The sequence below is a fragment of the Triticum urartu genome, chromosome 5 (assembly GCF_003073215.2).
Source record: "Triticum urartu cultivar G1812 chromosome 5, Tu2.1, whole genome shotgun sequence".
NCBI lineage: Eukaryota > Viridiplantae > Streptophyta > Magnoliopsida > Poales > Poaceae > Triticum > Triticum urartu.
The window spans coordinates 174,828,843-174,837,652 of NC_053026.1; the positions used below are offsets into that span (position 1 = coordinate 174,828,843).

The 8,810-nt window shown below is 43.7% G+C and overlaps 1 long non-coding RNA gene across 2 annotated transcripts; it reads right to left on the reverse strand.

Moving 5' to 3' along the window:
- Positions 1-2,810: 2,810 nt before the first annotated feature.
- Positions 2,811-6,136, reverse strand: LOC125508302. Of its 2 annotated transcripts, XR_007283351.1 has the most exons (4): positions 4,217-6,136; positions 3,856-4,060; positions 3,590-3,705; positions 2,811-3,118 (listed from the first exon to the last, which is right to left on the reverse strand). It is a non-coding gene; the product is annotated as an uncharacterized LOC125508302 (long non-coding RNA). The 2 variants fall into 2 exon arrangements; XR_007283350.1 differs by having other exon boundaries at positions 3,590-4,060.
- Between the last annotated feature and the right edge of the window lie 2,674 nt (positions 6,137-8,810).

Sequence of the window (8,810 nt, forward strand, 5' to 3'; positions counted from 1 at the left end):
CGGGCGCGTGGGTATGCAGGTGGCTGGGTGCGAAAAGACGAGGTAGGCGCGTCGGGAAGCCGAGCTGGGCCGCGGTGGGTGAGCTGGGCTATGGACTGGCGCTAGCTGGGCCTACTACTGCTGGGCGGCAACAGCTGCTGCGCTGGGAGGCCGGCCCAGGTAAGGAGAGGTAAGCCCCCTTCTATTTTCTTTCTATTTTCTGTTTGGTAGAGATAAACAGCTGAAGAAAAGAAAAGTCTAAGGGGCTAGGGGAGCAGTTTGGTAGAGATGAAAAATATTCTCAAGCTCCTGGATTTGTAGTGAATTGATAAAATTGGTTTGGACAACTTTAGAGGTAGAAAAATAAAACAAGTTTGAATTTAGTCCAAACTTGAGGCATTTTTGAACCTAACCAAAAGAACTCCTAAATAGGTGAAACTTGGCAAAGAGGTTTAGCACATGGTGCAAGATTATTGGGGAGAACATGAACATTAACGGGGAAGGAAAAAAATGGCACTTGTAGAAATGGAAGAAAAGGAAGGAAGGGGGAGTGCTGAGGGGTAAAGTGATGATGCCATGACTCACAAAATAACATGCCACCATGCAATATGCTACACGTGATGATGCACATGATGATGATGCAATGCAAAAAGAAAAGAGGCACAAATGCAATATGATAAGGTAAGCATGGCAAGAAATGAGTAGAACAACATAATGAAACAAGATGAGACCAAAAGATGGAACCCCAAATGGAATTGGAAGGAGATCAACATGCATATATTGCCAAATATGGAAGTTTTACATTTGGGGTGTTACAGAACTCTCCCTCGACCCTCTGCTGGATGAAGAGTTCGAGGGACGTCATCGAGCTGAATGTGTGCTCAACTCGGAGGTGTCGTATGTTCGGGACTAAGATCGTTGGATCGTGAAGACGTTCGACTACATCAACCATGTTAACCTAATGCTTCCGCTTTCGGCGTACGAGGGTACGTGGACACACTCTCCCCCTCTCATTGCTATGCATCTCCTAGATAGATCTTGCGTGATCGTAGGAATTTTTTTGAAATTGCATGCTACGTTCCCCAACAGTGGCATCACAGTCAGGTCTATGCATAGATGATATGCACGAGTAGAACACAAAGAGTTGTGGGCGACAATAGTCATACTGCTTACCACCAACGTCATATTTTGATTCGGCAGTATTGTTGGATGAAATGGCCCGGACAAACATTACATGACTACATTCATGAGATCGGTTCTACTGACATGCTTTTGCACACAGGTGGTTGGCAGGTGTCTATTTCTCTAACTTTAGTTGAATCGAATTTGACTACGGTCGGTCCTTGTTGAAGGTTAAAATAGCACACTTGATAAAAAAATCATTGTGGTTTTGATGCGTAGGTAAGAACGGTTCTTGCTAGAAGCCCGTAGCAGCCACGTAAAACTTGCAACAACAAAGTAGAGGATGTCTAACTTGTTTTTGCAGGGCATGTTGTGATGTGATATGGTAAAGACATGATGTGATATAAGTTATTGTATGAGATGATCATGTTTTGTAAAAGTTATCGGCAACTGGCAGGAGCCTTATGGTTGTCGCTTTATTGTCTGAAATGCAATTGCCATGTAATTGCTTTACTTTATCACTATGCGGTGGCGATAGTTGTAGAAGCAATAGTTGGCGAGGCGACAACGAAGCTACGATGGAGATCAAGGTGTCAAGCCGACGACGATGGAGATCATGACGGTGCTTTGGAGATGGAGATCAAAGGCACAAGATGATGATGGCCATATCATGTCACATATTTTGATTGCGTGTGATGTTTATCTTTTATGCATCTTATTTTGCTTAGTAAGTCGGTAGCATTATAAGATGATTCCACACCAAATATCAAGGTATAAGTGTTCTCCCTGAGTATGCACTGTTGCGATAGTTCGTCGTGCTGAGACACCACATGATGATCGGGTGTGATAAGCTCTACGTTCACATACAACAGGAACAAGATAGTTTTGCACACGTGGAATACTCGGATTAAACTTGACGAGCCTAGCATATGGAGATATGGCATCGAAACACTGAGACCGAAAGGTGGAACGTGAATCATATAGTAGATTGATCAACATAGAGATATTTACCATTCAAAACAACTAGATCTCACGTGATGATTGGACATGGTTTAGTTGATATGGATCACGTGATCATTTAGATGACTAGAGGGATGTCTAAGTGGGAGTTCTTAAGTAATATGATTAATTGAATTTAAATTTATCATGAACTTAGTCCTGATAATATTTGCATATCTATTTTGTAGATCAATTGCTCGCGTATAGCTTCGCCGTTTTATTTATGACTAGCAAAACGCTCGTGCGTTGCAACGGAACAAAAAATATACTAAAAGAACACAACATGCAAGGCACAATAATTAGGCTGGAAGGCATACATATTCTTATGTCAAACATGTACCAAATCCTCATGCACATCAGACAACATTGTTGACTTATTTTTTGCCATTAAATCATATTTGTTCTTCTTTCATCGTCACAGCTCACGAATTGCACAGTTTACTTGGTCAACGGTAAAATTAATTGAAATCTCTATATTTTTGCTGGCCCTTGATCGATAATATGGTCAATTGCAGGAAGCAATGTCTCTGTGGCCAACAGATCATCTGCCCCTTTCTCTTGTTTTGATGCAGATGGTGGGACATAGCTATCAGGAAATTGTATTCACAAAAAAAAACTATCCGAAAAGGGTGAAGGGGAGGGTCAGAAGGCAGCTGCTAAGAAATATTTCAGATGTTTGAGGATGTAAAAAAAAGTTAGATGTTTGAGGGTTAATAGCAAATGGTTGATAAGGCAGTTTGATGAATAGACTTCTATTACAATACAGCAGCAGAACTTGAGAAAAATTGTTACTCCTGTTCTTGGGACTAAGGAGTGGTCAGTACATCTGATGTGCCCCATAAGTTCTTCTATCTAAAGTAGGAATGTTTTTCTATAAAAAAAGTACACCACCCATGTTGCAACATGCAAAGACACATGAGGATGTGATCAACTCATCTCAAGTCCTTCAACTCATCCAAGTATGTTGTTGCCTTATGTGACATTGATTCAGGAGCTGTCCCATCAGACTATGGTCCCTCTGTAAAAAAACACAAACATAAATTCCAGTTATTCTAGTACTTCTGTTTTGCAAATTGCAGTAAATAAAAAATGTAAAATAAACAGAAACAACAGAAATTGTGAAGCACAACAACAGCAAGCCACCAATTTCCCGCAAGTGATCTTGCATGACCAATGCGAACTATCCTTATTACAGATTATTAGAATGTCGAGGTAAGGAGTAATTTAACCACCAAACTGTACTACAGTACTAAGTTTGTTCCAAACAGTGTGTCAATTCACATGGACTCAAGCTTAATGTGGTAACTTCCAATCGACAAACAAAACATATATCTTTGAGCAGTTAAGTAAGCATATAAATTCCAACATCATACAAAGAGAAGTAAATATAAGAAAACCTGCCAGCAAAAAAACATGGAACTATATTCACATTCATGCTTGAATCTTTAATCTCAGAAAACCGTAAAATTGCCTACATGTAGTTTTGTACCTGCAGAACCATAATTTTCCAAAATTTGACCAACACCTACATCTCAAATCTTGTTCGCAATCCTAATGAACGTCTGCCACACAATGAGTAGTGCTCACATCACTTGGCAGACCATCCTGTTGGGTAGCAGGATTTCTGACATTAGTAGGTTTTGGAGAATATCATTGCCAGTTAATCAAGGCTAGAAGCTGAAGCTTGACCGAAGAACATAGCAGAAATGAACTTGACTAAGTAAATAGATCAACAACTCGTTTGCTGGTAAGTACCCAGATTTTGATATTGACAAAATCTAATCCCCAAGACCAGTGATACTAACAACAGAGCAAGAAACCTTTAGGGAGAAAGGTAAATTGGCTATTTTAAACGCCGTTGCGGATGTGATGTTTCCTGTTCCCATGCTCCAACATCACCAGATCCACGCATCCCAAATAGAATGCCGCTGCTGGCTGTCCCGCCTTGCGGCCTCCCCTCCTGAACAACATAAAGTCAAATGGACTAACTCAATCACTGAAAGTTCTTTCTCATACATGAGTATCAAAGGTGTCATGAATGAAGTTGTTGAGAATGATAACAATGTACTACTCAATCATAACTGCTTCAGTATAAGGAGATTGAAGAGTATCTAACCAGTTACCAAACAGTGATGATGCAGTGGATCATCGGAAGTGGGCCGAGCGGCCGAAATGCAAAGAGAATCATCCATTCAGGAGATGTAAGAACACCTGTAGAAAGGAACTTATTGGAATATCTAAAGAGCGCTCACACATCATGTTTGAAGGATATTAGAAATCTATTAGAATTCAGAGATTCTAAAGTTGTAATATGCTTATGATATTTGCCCTGATTATCTACTGCTATAACCATGCTGATACAGGTAGTGGACATTACTGCTGATGTCGAGTGGAAACTTACTGGAAGTGGTCCCTGGAACATTGAAAATGGAACTTACTATACCCCAGGCCATACCGAAGTAAGAAAATGAACTCAATAAATAGAATTACGTTGAATATACGTCTAGCCTTTGGTTACGGATAAGTTTATGGATTAAAGAGGTGCTGGGCTTAGAGATAAGTGCACTACAGCTAGCTGGCTGCACTATTAAGGTTAAAAATATATTTGCTATTCTTTGGAAAGGCAAGATGGTTGCACTATTCTTAAACTTCAAAGAACAAAGCTTGTATGTTGTTCGTTGGAAAGGCAGGATGGCTGGATGGTAATTAAGTCATTAAAAGATTCACTCATGAAGGCGCTATTCACACTGGCGACCATGTGGCAAATCAGAATATTCAGAGCAACTGAATCCCTTTCGGATGTACAACAAGCAATCAGGTAGTACAATCCACCCTCTTCTCCCTAGTCTTTCAATTGTACCATAGAGTTAAAACTAAATCCTAGTTCATCTATCGCACAAACTTGCAAGGAATTTGCAACTGGATAGTTACTGGACCTAGATTTTAATTGGTATTTACCTGGTAAGCATCCCTTCCAAGTACCGTATACATAATATATATTACCGAAATTCTGTTTGATACCTAGATTTGCAAGCCATCTTGTAAGATCTTCAGTTCAATTGCTTCTTGTTAACTGCACTAATTTGTGAGCCGTCTCTCTCCAGGGCATGGCTATTGAATCCTATATGAAGATGTACAGTAAAAAAATGCAGCAATCGAGTCTTTGCTAGCTAAATACAAAAACTAAGATTCCAGTGGATAGTATGTGGAAGATGAAGAAGAAAGAGACAGGGAGAGGTTCCATTGGGTTGTCGGCCTTTTTAGATCGATACTTGCGGAGGTCATGGCCTCGAAGGAGCTCTGTTCGGGCTTATAGGGCGCAGATGCGGGGCTCCATCTCTGCCGCACACAGCCAGGCTCTCCACCTGTGCTCCGGATTGGAAGGATGGATATGGAGAGGCGACCCTCTGCCACGGCCTGAAACCTGAACCAGAGGAGGAGGAGCGCAGGATCGAGAGGGAGAGGCAGCCCATAGCCACTGTGGGAAACCAGAAGTGATGGAGGAGCCTGTCGAGAGATGATGCCCTCGGCTTGGCAATCCCATCGATCTCGAGGACGTGGGACTCCGAAGGCGGGTGGCAAGCCCTCCATAGCAATGACGGAGGCCACCTCCGGCATCGCGAGATCCAGGGCGACTTGGGAAGGGAGAGGAGCAGCATGCTGGATCCGAAGTACGCTGATTCTGACGCTACCCCGCCTCCCGTGCGTCCTCCACCTCCCGGTCGTTGCCCGTGGTGGTGAGGAGCGTGCTGAGCAGCCCGTCCTGGTCGGTGGCGCGGGCCCGGAGCAGGCTGGCCTGGGCCTCCGCGTCGGTGAACCGCGCGTGGAGGACTCGGGCGGCGCGAGGAGGAGGGCACGGCGGAGAGGAGGCAGGCCGCGGTGCGGGGATGAGGGCACGGCGAAGAGGAGGCAGGCCGCGGTGCAGGGAGGAGGGCATGGCGGTGGATGGCGTGGCGGAGGACGCCGGCCGGCGGCGTGGAGGCGGTGGATCCAGATGGGGTGGGAGGCGTGGTCGATCGTATTTTCTGGCAGAAACACGAAACGTTTTTTTACCTTATTTACTGGACCGCGGGTTAATTTCTTAAAAACAGGGGGACTTTTTTGCAAAAAAGCACGACGTACGACCAGCAGCAATAGCTGGTTTATTAGTAGGTAAAGATATGTACCTAGAGAAAACTAAGTTGAAAGTTGATAGTAGCAATGATGCGGACTAGGTCCATGATCTGAGATTATCCTCATTGCTGCACAGAAGAATTATGTCTTTGATGCACTGCTAGGTGACAGACCTTTTGCAGGAGCAGATGCAGACGTTATGAACGTTTGGCAAGCTCGGTATGATGACTACTTGATAGTTTAGTGCGCCATGCTTTACAACTTAGAACCGGGACTTCAAACGTTTTGAACGCCACAGAGCATATAAGATGTTCCAATAGCTGAAATTGGTATTTCACACTCATGCCCAAGTTGAGAGGTCTGAGACCTCTGACAAGTACTTTGCCTACAAGATGGAGGAGAATAGCTCAACCAATGAGCATGTGCTCAGAATGTCTGAGTACTACAATCGCTTGAAACAAGTGGGAGTTAATCTTCCAGATAAGATAGTGATTGACAAAGTTCTCTAGTCACTATCACCAAGTTACTAGAACTTCGTGACGAACTATAATATGCAAGGGATGGAAAAGACAATTCCCGATCTCTTCGCAATGCTAAAGGCTGTGGAGGTAGAAATCAAAAAGGAGCATCAAGTGTTGATGGTTAACAAGACCACTAGTTTCAAGAAAAAGGGCAAAGAGAAGAAGGGAACTTCAAGAAGAATAGCAAGCAAGTTGCTACTCCCGGGAAGAAGCCCAAATCTAGACCTAAGCCAAAAACTAAGTGCTTCTACTTCAAAGGTACTGGTCAGTCGAAGCGGAACTGCCCCAAGTATTTGGCACATAAGATGGATGGCAAAGTGAAAGGTATATTTGATATATACATGTTATTGATGTGTACTTTACTAGTGTTCATAGTAACCCCTGGGTATTTGATACCGGTTCAAATGCTAAGATTAGTAACTCAAAACATGAGTTACAAAATGAACGGAGACTAGTTGAGGGCGAGGCAATGTTGTGTGTGTTGGAAGTGATTCCAAGGTTGATAAGATCACCATCGCATACTCCCTCTACCTTCGGGATTAGTGTTGAACCTAAATACATGTTATTTGGTGTTTGCATTGAGCATGAATATGATTGGATCATGTTTATTGCAATACGATTATTCATCTAAGTCAGAGAATAAATATTGTTCTGTTTACATGAATAAAACCTTCAATGGTCATACACCTTATATAAATGGTTTCTTGAATCTTGATTGTGGTTATACACATATTCATAATATTGATGCCAAAAGATGCAAAGTTGATAATGATAGTGCAACATATTTGTGGCACTCCGTTTAGGCCATATTGGTGTAAAGCGCATGAAGAAACTCCATGCAGATGGACTTTCAGAATCACTTGATTATGAATCATTTGATGCTTGTGAACCATGCCTCATGGGCAACATGACTAAGACTACGTTCTCCGGAACAATGGACCGAGGCACTAACTTATTGGAAATAATACATACCGATGTATACGCTCTGATGAGTGTTGAGGCTCGTGGCAGGTATCGTTATTTTCTAACCTTCACGATTGATTTGAGCAGATATAGGTATATCTACTTAATGAAACACAAGTCTGAATCATTTTGAAAAGTTCAAATAATTTCATAGTGAATTGGAGAATCATCGTAACAAGAAAATAAAGTTTCTGGGATCTGATCGCAGAGGGGAATATTTGACTTACGAGTTTTTGTCGGCATTCTGGGAATGGGGGTCCCCAGACTTGCGTGCCTGCGGCCCGCGGCGTGGCTAGGCTAGCAGACCGTACGACCCACCTTCATCAACAAGGCATCCAAGACCCTTGCGAGGGGTCAAGCCTCGCGAGGCGGAAGACACAAGACCTCCTCTGGAGCTGCCTAGTCAGGCAGGCTCACGAGGAAAGGAGATATCAAGGCGAGGCGAACCTCACGAGGCTCTCATGACGTGAGACATGATGAACGACACCAGGAGGGCGCCAGCGCGCACAGCGTCCTCGTTTCCTCTTTGGTGCAAAGGTTGCCATTTTGGTGCAACAAGACCAAGACCAGAAGGACGGCAAGATGGAGGTCATCGTGCAGCCCAAGACGGCGTCAACACCAGATCCTTTGGCAGGTGAAGACCACTTTTGTCAGGATAGCTTGTACTAGCTGTCCCCCTTCTAATTTGCCCGCCATTGTTGGCTCCCTTCCCGCTCAAGATTTGGGAAGAGGAACAAGGCCTCTATAAGTAGGACTAGCCACCACCATAGGTAGAGGACGAGATCTTGGATCGCTCTCAGCCACACAAGTTAGCCAAGCACAAGAACACCTCAACCTCAGGAGGCTGTTCTTCCCATTGTATTGATCATCATCAGCCCAAGAGGCAATCCACCACAAGCACACTGGAGTAGGGTATTACACCACAATGGTGGCCCGAACCAGTATAAATCTTATGGCTTTCCATGTTGCGAGTTTGTCGAGTTCGTCTGCGAGATCTTAGCGAGCTAGGGCATAGATCGGTGGAAGGAAAAGACTTCGCGCGCACCCTAGTGTTTGAACCTTAAGGGCTTGCCGGAACCCCACATCCGACATTTGGCACGCCAGGTAGGGGTG